Here is a 9,544-nt window from a genome sequence, read left to right on the forward strand (position 1 = left end):
TTATTATTATTATTATTATTATTATTATTATTATTATTATTATTATTATTATTATTATGAGCAGAGGTCCATCTGTGGCTATTAGCCACAAGGTATAGATAGGGACTCTGGGGCAAGTGATGCTCTGTCTTCTTGGTGCTTGGGAGGGGGGGGTCAGCAGTGGGAGGGCTTCTAATGTCCTGGCCCCACTGGTGGACCTCCTGATGGCACCTGGTATTTTTGGCCACTGTGTGACAGAGTGTTGGACTGGATGGCCCATTGGCCTGATCCAACTTTGGCTTCTCTTATGTTCTTATTATTGTTGTCATTGACTATTTTCTACAACCTCCAGATGCGGGCTGGAGATCTCTTGGAATTACAGCTAATCTCCAGTTCTGCAGGAGAAAATGACTGCTTGGGAAGGGGGACTGCGTGGTATTATACCCTACCAAGGTCCCTCCCCTCCCCGAATCCCACTCTCCCGGGCTCCGCCGTCATCTCCAGGTATTTCTCAACCTGGAACTGACAACCCTAGGCTATGTTCAGCCACTGCTGATTTTTCAGGTTGGCCAAGTCTGCAGTGTCTTTCATGTTCTTTTATTCTTGTCTGGATGCTACATTGTGTGGTCCCGATGTAAACCTGTCCACAACTGCAGGGTATTGGAATAAGATACTGTGTCCTGTTTGAGTTAGGCTGTGTTCAGCCACTGCTGATTTTTCAGGTTCACCAAGTCTGCAGTGTCTTTCATGTTCTTTAATTCTTGCCTGGATGCTACACTGCAGACTGGCCAACCTGAAAAGTCAGCAGTGGCTGAACATAGCCTAACACAAACAGGACACAGCAACTTATTCCAAGACACTGAAATGCTGGACAACACATCCAGTTGTCATGTCAGATTACACAGGGAAGCCATTGAAAGTCATAAACATAAACACAATTTCAACAGGAAAGAAGTTAATAAATAGGGCATGGTTTCCTGTCCTGAAAAACACAAAAGGCTCTGTATCTTACAACAGCACTACAGATAAGATTAGAATGTCAACAGCCCATCCATATGCAAAGGAACCTCCTCAGGAAAGCTCCTCCATTAGCATGTCACAGCCTGGGAAACCCCTACAAGATTATGACTCAGCCCTACCTCACCTTCCTGAGTAGGTCTAAATTACTTGCCTACCATTTTTCTTCTCACATTCATACAGAGTACTCCATCTTTCTGTGTTATACCTCTGAGGATGCCAGTCACAGCTGCTGGCGAAACGTCAGGTCCTACAATGCCAAGACTACGGCCATACAGCTCAGGACATCTACAACAACTAACCCCCAACATATTGTTTTAGTATTCTCAATTTTTTCTGCAAACCTGGGGGAGAGTCCCCCAAGTTTGTAGAATTATCAGTTTTCTGTCGCTTCTGCCATAGTGGCCCAACACACAGGTCTAAGTATTTGCAGATTGGACCACACTTGACTATTAGAAATGATGATGATGATGATATGTTAAACTAGAAGTGTATTGTAGTGATATATAGGTCTGATTGTGTACACTGTAATGGCATATTGTAAAGATAGTATTTTTATGCTCATTTTATGTGCTTTTTTATTTTTATACTTTGTAGTTATGAAGAGATACTTTTATAGTCCATGATCCCCCCCCCCCCATGCTATGCACACTTACTGGAGGGGAGCAGAAATGCTTTTCTTGCTTTTTGCATTCGCAGACGTCAGCCTGGCTATGATTTCAGGAGCTGGAGCTAGATATTTCAAAGTTACGAGGGAGGTGGCTGGACCTTGAAGTCTGGCTGCCTCTCTGGATCCACTGGGTCAATCACAGACAGTTTTTCAGAGTGTTTGAGTTGGCACAACATCATTTCTACAGTCCATCTCTTCCCGCCCCCAAACCTGTTCCAATTGCAAAAGGCTAAACAAAAAAGGTAAATTCTGGTTTTGTATTCTCTGCAAAAAGAGCAGATACGTTTATGCAGCTTCCCCTTAACCTTGGGATCCTGTTCATACCGGACCGTACATAGTTCCAGCACATTCATATAGAGTATCTTGAGTAGCCTCAGCAACAATTTTGGACAGGGCCAGTTTTCTCATGCAATATACCGACCTGGAAAATAGTCTGAGAGGTGTGTGGCATTCTGCATCAAAGATGTGTTAATTACTTCTTTCTGAACAGCACAATTAAATCACAGCACGCTTTTCCTACTTCTTCATAGTTCCCAAATCTGATAATAAGTTCACCCTGTGAATTCAGGCTGACTTTTAGAGGTATCTGTTAAAGGTGTTTGGGGAAGTATACCCAAGTATAGCTACATTTAGCTATGGACTTAATAACGTACATACAGTGAGTCTGTGCAATATGACACAATATTTATCTGGGGCACCAATAACCTAGTCTATTATTAAGTAGAAAGGAGTGGATGGAACAGAGATATAGACCAATGGGTATAGTGAAATCAACAAAAGTGCAGCACAGGGGGGAAAAATTAGCAGGTCAATCCACAATTCTTTCTGGCTTGCAGCTGGACTTGCCACCCTCCAGGTGGCAGAGAAGAAGCAAACAACCGTGATGTATTATGCCAAAAAAGTATCCAAAGACTAGAAATTTATTTTTCCAGTATTCAATTTACTGGAAGCAATTCAAACGCCATCAACACCAACGAACCATGCATATTATACCTCGTTTCATATATAACTTTATCAAAGTGGGTTGCGTTGAAATACAATATTGATCCATTTGACAAACTCTCTAGAAGTATCTTGTGACACTCATCAAATCCATGAGTGTGTAATGAAATTTCTAGACTTTGGGGACTTTTTGGGCACGATACATCACGGTTGTTTGCTGCTTCTCTGCTTCTTTCCCGTGATCTCTCTCTTTGGTTTGCACCCTCCAGGTGGCATCTGGAGAACTTCCGCTATTACATTTGATCTCCAGTTGACCAAGATCAGCTCCCCTGGAGAAAATGGCTGGGGAGGGTGGGTGGACTCTATGGCATTATACCCTGGTGAGGTCCTTCCCCTCTCCAAACCCCACCCTCCCCAGGCTTCGCCTCCACTCCCCAAATCCAGGGCCGGCTCACTCACTAGGCGAACTAGGCAATCGCCTAGAGCGGGCCGGCCCTTAGGGGCGCCAAGCTGCACCCGGCCCCATACTCCAGGAATTTCTTGATTATTTGTGTTTTTCATTCTTCCTAAAATGCATTTATTTTTGAAAATTGGTGGGCGCATGGGGAGGGGGGCGCCAGAAGGGATCCTCACCTAGGGTGCAAAATAAGCTGGGCCGGCCCTGCCCAAATCTCTAGGTATTTCCCAACCTAGAGCTGGCAACTCTACTTGCAGTGCTTGGTGTCACTGTGAAGCACTGGTGTGCCATTTGCAGAGGACAAGCAATAGTCAGACTTTTCATGTTTCAGACCACGTGTGGTTTTGCCCCGGGACCCAATCTAGATCCCAAAATTTATTCCATGCCAGTTGAGGTGTCATCCCTCTCTGGGCGCCTATGCTGTATTTTGAAAACTCCAATGTCATTGTAGTCACGAATGCTGACCATTTGACTTTTTTTTTTACTGTGATTTTAGCTTTGCTGGGTTTTGCAAAATAAATCAGTGCCTAACAACCCCATGATTCGGCGATGAGCGTTTACTGCCGTAACCTTCAAAATTCATGGACCTTTTCGTTGCGTATAAAGGATAACTTCAGAAATGCTCTTAGCTTATAAATCCCCACACACTTTCACTAGCAGCACTTGGAGCAATGAAACAGATGAGGCAAATCAGCTGCCGTGCTGACAGCTCTTTGATACAACACAACAACTCCATCAAGATAATTTGGCTGTTCGTGACTACAAGTTTGTGACCTGCCAACCTAGCAGTTCGAAAGCAAGAAATTGCAAGTAGAGAAATAGGTACCACTTCGGTGGGAAGGTAACAGCGTTCCGTGCGCCTTGGTGTTTAGTCATGCTGGCCACATGACCATGGAAATGTCTTTGGACAGTGCTGGCTCTTCAGCTTTGAAATGGAGATGAGCACCGCAATCCTAGAGTCGGATTCGACTGACTTTCAAGCAAGAGAACTTTTACCTTTACTAAAGATACCTGGTTTTTTAAAAGTTTGACCCTTCAAATAAGAATGACCTTGTGCACTGTAGACATCAACTGTGAAGGACAATATCAATTTTATTTGTTCTAATCAGTTGCCATTAAGTGTCCATCTATATATACCAAAGCTCACCATTTTTTTTAATCCTGTGGACGCGTATGGGATTTTGAGAGGGCCTGGTGAACACCACCCCAAAATAGCTGCCCAGAAGCTGAAGCCAACCCCCAAATGGCTGCCTCTGGAGGTGGAGCCAGGCCTGTAGCTACGGTGGAGCTTTTGGGGGGCTCTGCCTCCATTCTGAAAGGCACAGCCCCACAAGAATTTATCCCATGAATGCTGTTTTCAGTCATTTTTAAACATTTTTTAAAATGTGTGCACTCCTTTAACCAGGGTGGGGTGCTATAGCGGACTAATTACCGCTCTGAGCAAGGGGGTTGGAGTAGGTGACCTCTAGGACCCCTTCTAAGTCTGTGTCAAGAAACTGGTCTCCTTTAAGAGAGCTTTTCTGCCTAAGTGTTAGCTTTCTTGACTATAGAAGTCATCACTGGCCGGCTTGTTATTAGAACTGTTGCTTAGGCTGGCAGAAGTGATTAACTCGCAGCAGCTAAGAACTGTCATCTAAAGTGGCTTTCAGTTTAGAGTTCTATCCCGGTCACGGCTTCCTGTTGGCTAAATGGCTTTTCTTTCTGCACTGACGACTTCAGCCCCACCAGAAAAAAAAATTGCCCCAAAGCCACAAAATCTTGGCTATGGGTCAGGATGGAGCTAAATGGAATACTGCCCTCCTCACATTTCCTGGGAAGAAGGAAATCCTGAAGGGGGAATAGAAACACACATTAACTAAAGAAAGCTTAGTTACTGACCAGTCCTCCTCATCTTCCAGTGCAAAACCCTTTCATTTGAATGAGGGAAGCCAGGAACTACAAGACCTACCTTACAAAGTCCCGCCCCCATCCCAAAAGCTGGGCAGGTACCAAGGAAAGTACTGACAATATAACACTGTTGTAAAACGCTTTGATTCTGTTGTTGCTCATTTTAGTTTGAAGATTTTTTTTAAAGTTTACACATCTTTAGAGTTTTACCATCTTTTAATGTTTTTTAATGTTTTCTATTGTGAATACTGAATTTACATCCACTGAAAGATTTTCTGTGCTAAATATTGGTTTTATTGCTGATATTTAAAAGATTTTTGTTGATGTTTCTGCGTGTCATTTTGCTGGTTCTTTTCATTAAGTTTTTAGGATTTGTTCTTACAGGGTTTATGATTTTTTATTTATTTATGTCAATTTATGAACTGCCCTCAAGAGATCTTTAATGAAAATGCAGGATGACGTTTAAAAAAATAATAATTAATATTTAATTAGTCTCCAGTTAGTATCCTTAATTGGCCTTTCATTAGAAATCCCTCAGTGAATAAAGCTCTTTTTCTAATTTTTCTTCAGTGTTCTTCAATGCACATAGATAGACACGAGCACTGCACATTGACCTCTTTAGAGTCGTCACTACATTTGATGTGACAAGCTAGAATATCTGTCTGAACTATGAGGTTAATTTTTTCTTAAACTGTGTTAATCTTTCTGTATTCCAGACGTTAGAAAGGTAATCTTGTGGGAAAGGGTTCCCTCTGCTGGCACAGAATTAATGTTTGTGGATTGAAACGGAGTAGGCAGAGCTATCTATAACATTAACCACCCTAAGGTTCTTGGAGGAAGGACAGGAAAAAATGCACTAGAGAAAATAGTTGGATCCCAAACCTTCATACGGTTATCCTGATTGATTTCAAAGCAAATTAAGGCAGCTCCACAAGTTATGGAAAAGCACTTTTGTGTAGGAATTCTGGAATCTGTGAGTGGATCATAATATGTGATGTTTTGGTGAGACCAAAATTTGCCTCCCCGCAACCAATGTGAAACAAGAATCGGCTAATCTACTGAGCCTTCCAGAATCCAGCAGTGGGACACCGAAGAGCCAGCACTGTCCGAAAACGTTTCCGTGGTCATGTGGCTGGCATGACTAAACACCAAGGCGCACAGAACGCTGTTACCTTCCCACCAAAGTGGTACCTATTTATCTACTTGCAATTTCTTACTTTCGAACTGCTAGGTTGCAAATTACAGGTATGTAAAATAATTAAAAACATATTTGTGTATAACCTTTGGGGGGGGTTATCTTGCATTCAGGGTCATCTTCCTTTGGCTAAGTATGGGTAGCAGTTTGCCCAAGGGCATGTGCAGAGTTGGTATTGAGGCAAGATCTGAACCAGGGTCACCCTGTTTCACAGCCTGCCTTTTTAGCTACTGCACTGGCTCTTGCATAATTATGTTCAGATCTGCAAACTTAAACCCTGATCTAGACATCTGCTTAGAAGCCAGGGGTCCACATGGAACATCCTAACTGTCTGCTTTGCATTGCCAGCCCAGATGTCTATTATTACACGCCTGCTGCAGCAAAAGCACCGGAAAGCCCATAATACACATTTTGAAACAGGTCTAACCGCACTTGCTGGAAGCCGGAATTAAATTTCAAAATTATAGGCAGTTATCAAGGTGTCCAGACTGTAATAGTTATTTTTTTTAAAAAAAAAACACCCTGCCAAGACTTGAAGGCATTAAAAAGGAATGATGAAAGCAAAGCTTATTCGTGGAGGTGATCAGGTGAACCGTCATATCATTTTCCCGTTGATTATATTACTTTCTTTAAGGTAGAGGAGGAGGAAAGGTAGGTTAAAACAGCACTGGAGCAACAGAGGCAGAAATACGATATGCGTAGTTCTGCGATTAAGGATTAAAAAGCCCCTTCCACACTTTGGTCAAATCTGCATTTGCATTTTTAAATCAGTTTTGTGCTGCTGTGACGCCCTCTTTCTCTATGCTTGTTTGAACATTGTTTGGAGAAGATTCATTTAAAGCAGTGCGGAGGCGCAATGACAGTGGAGCCGCCACGAGAGGGCGATAAATATATGCAGACATGCAAAAGTATGCTAGCACTGTTGAGATGTGAAAACGAAAGCAAATGTAGACAGCTTTTTTGAAGACGGAGTCAGAAGGCTGGGACACCGGTGGGAAAGACAAATGCAGACTCGACCTTTCTCAGGTTGCTAACTTTCAGGTGGTGGCTGGAGTTCTCCTGGGATTACAACCCATCTCCAGGCAACAGAGATCGGCTCACCCAGAGGAAATGGCCACTTTGAAAGGTGGACTCTATGGCATCGTACCCCACTGAAGTCCCGCCCCTCCCCAAACTCCACCCTCCTGAGGCTCCTCTGCCCAAACCTCCAGGTATTTCCCAACCCAGAACAGGCAATCCTGCCACTCTCTGTACCTGTCTCTTCTTTAAATTACAAGTTTGGCAGCAGCAGTTAGTCAGCAAAGACATATTCTAGAAAGGAATCACAAGCCATACAGACTTCCGCCACAGTTTGTTTGTCTGTCTGTCTGTCTGTCTGTCTATCTATCATCTATCTGTCTGTCTATCTCAGGGCTCTTTTTGTAGAAAAAGCCCAGCAGGAACTCATTAGCATAATAGGCCACACCCAGCAACAGAAACTCATTAGCATATCCAGCCACACCCCTGACAGCACAGCTCATTAGCATATTAGGCCACACCCCCATGTTACCAGAAGTGTGGTCATCCAGCCACACCCACCTTTTGCTTCTTATTCTGTTGACCTTGTTTGTTGTCAAAACCCAGGGCTTTTTTGGTAGCAGGAACTCCTTTGCATGTTAGGCCACACACGCCTAATGTAGCCAATCCTAATGAGTTTCTGCTGTTGGGTGTGGCCTATTATGCTAATGAGTCCCTGCTGGGCGTGGCCAACTTGGGAGCCAGCCGGAACTCCGTTCCTGTGCGTCCCTGCCCAAAAATAGCCCTGATCTGTCTGTCTGTCTGTCTGTCTATCATCTATCTATCATCTGTCTGTCCGTCCATCCATCCATCCATCCATCCTCCAGTGCTCTTGAGCAGTGTGGTTCCAATTTGTCTTGGAAGCGGTTCTTTCAAGAGCACAGCTATAAAGTTTGATCTGCAATGCCTGCCTCTGTCCCATAGAAGTCAACACTTGCTCCTGAATACGTCTAGAGCTAGAGCACATGGACCCTTGGCCCATCAAGATCAGTCTGTCTACTCAGACTGGCAGCAGGTCTCAGTTGTGGGTCTCTCAACGCCACCATCATGTCATATCCAATAGTCACATCCTGCTCAGAAGAGCATTTGAAGTGCAGTCCTAAGCGGAGCGGCTCCCTTCTAAACCCACGGACTACAATGGACTTCAATGGATGTGATTCTGTTTAGGATCGCACTGTTAATGCTTTAAAGAAGTCCCTGTCCTCTCTGGCCGAAACCTCGTTTTCATATTTTTATTGGCTTTGTGTGTGTGTGTGTATGTGTGTGTGTGCATGCACAAAGATCACACTGCAGAGGACAAGTCTGTGCGTTTGTTCTGGTGTTGCTCATGTGACAATGGGCAGAAGGAAGTTCGATGCTGGCTCCGACCTTTGGTGAAACTTTAAAGTACAGGGAAATATTTTGTGTGGCTACCAACTAGATCAGAGCTCGTGCTGGATGTAAAATTAGCTTATTTACTTGTTCGTCACATGTCTGTTCCGTTCTTCTTCCACCATGGAACTTTCTGGTTTTGCATATGGCTCCCTTCCAGGTGGATTCCAATCCAGGCCGTGCACAGGGTCAAGCTTGCTTACTGTGCATGCATTTCTCTCTAATTTCCTCCTTCAGACTCCTGCCCTCCTCATACAAACAACACAGGGTGTTTTACTGTCAGAGCACAGCCAAAACAAAACCCCTATTTAGGGCAAGGCTGGTTCACACCTCGAGAGGCCCTGGTGGCTTCTTGGGGCACCAAACTGGCAGCAATGGCCTGTTGCCTCCCTGATCGGCCACCTCGCTTGGGTCCTGCATGGGCTGCTGGGGCACTGCTTATGCTTATAGCCAGGGAGGGTGGCACGAGAGGAGGATACTTTGGGGAGCAAAGTGTCCTGAGATGTTTCTGGTAGGGTTTCCAGGTCCTTCCTGGTAACTGCTGGGAGATGGGGGGAGTAGAGTTGCTAGATCCTGGAGATTTAGGGATGGAGCCAGGGGAGGACAGGGGCCTCAACAGGGTACAATGCCATAGAGTCCACCCTCCAAAGAATCCATTTTCTTCAGGGGAACTGATCTCTGTACTCTGGAGATGAGCTGTAATTCTGGAAGATCCCCAGGTCCTACCTGGAGGATTGCATCCCTAGGTAGGGTTGCCAAATGTGGATCGTCCGGGAGCGGGGGGCTCCCGGACGATCCCGGGTGTGTGCGCACGCGCGCAGCGCGCGCACGCGCAGCGTGCACGTCACCCGGAAGTGACGTCGCACGCTGGGGGCGGGGCCAGGCGATTTGAGGGGGAAACAAAGAGTTTTCCCCTCAAATGGCTGCCATTTGAGGGGAAAACTCTTTGTTTTCCCCTCAAATCGCGTGG

Source organism: Gekko japonicus, unplaced genomic scaffold, assembly GCF_001447785.1.
Source record: "Gekko japonicus isolate JY-2015 unplaced genomic scaffold, Gekko_japonicus_V1.1 scaffold55, whole genome shotgun sequence".
Lineage (NCBI taxonomy): Eukaryota > Metazoa > Chordata > Lepidosauria > Squamata > Gekkonidae > Gekko > Gekko japonicus.